We start from the raw sequence: 277 nt of genomic DNA on the forward strand, positions 1-277 counted from the left end.
TTAGTAGTTCTTCGTCTTCAAATGATGAACGTCATGAAGTCTAAGCTCAACTACACAATCTATGTCCTAGTCCGTGACATCTATAAATAGGCTAGAAATCAAGACTTATAGTTTTGATCACTAACATTGACAAACATGCTTGAGATAGCAATGCATGCGAGTTTGACCGAGCAGTGCTCTAACAATCTCTCCCTTTGTCAATTTTAGGGACAAAACTATCAATACATATGGATTACAAAATAAATAATAACTTCTCATCCAAATGCTTGATCTCCTT

This window comes from Papaver somniferum, chromosome 10 (assembly GCF_003573695.1).
Source record: "Papaver somniferum cultivar HN1 chromosome 10, ASM357369v1, whole genome shotgun sequence".
In the NCBI taxonomy this organism is placed as follows: domain Eukaryota; kingdom Viridiplantae; phylum Streptophyta; class Magnoliopsida; order Ranunculales; family Papaveraceae; genus Papaver; species Papaver somniferum.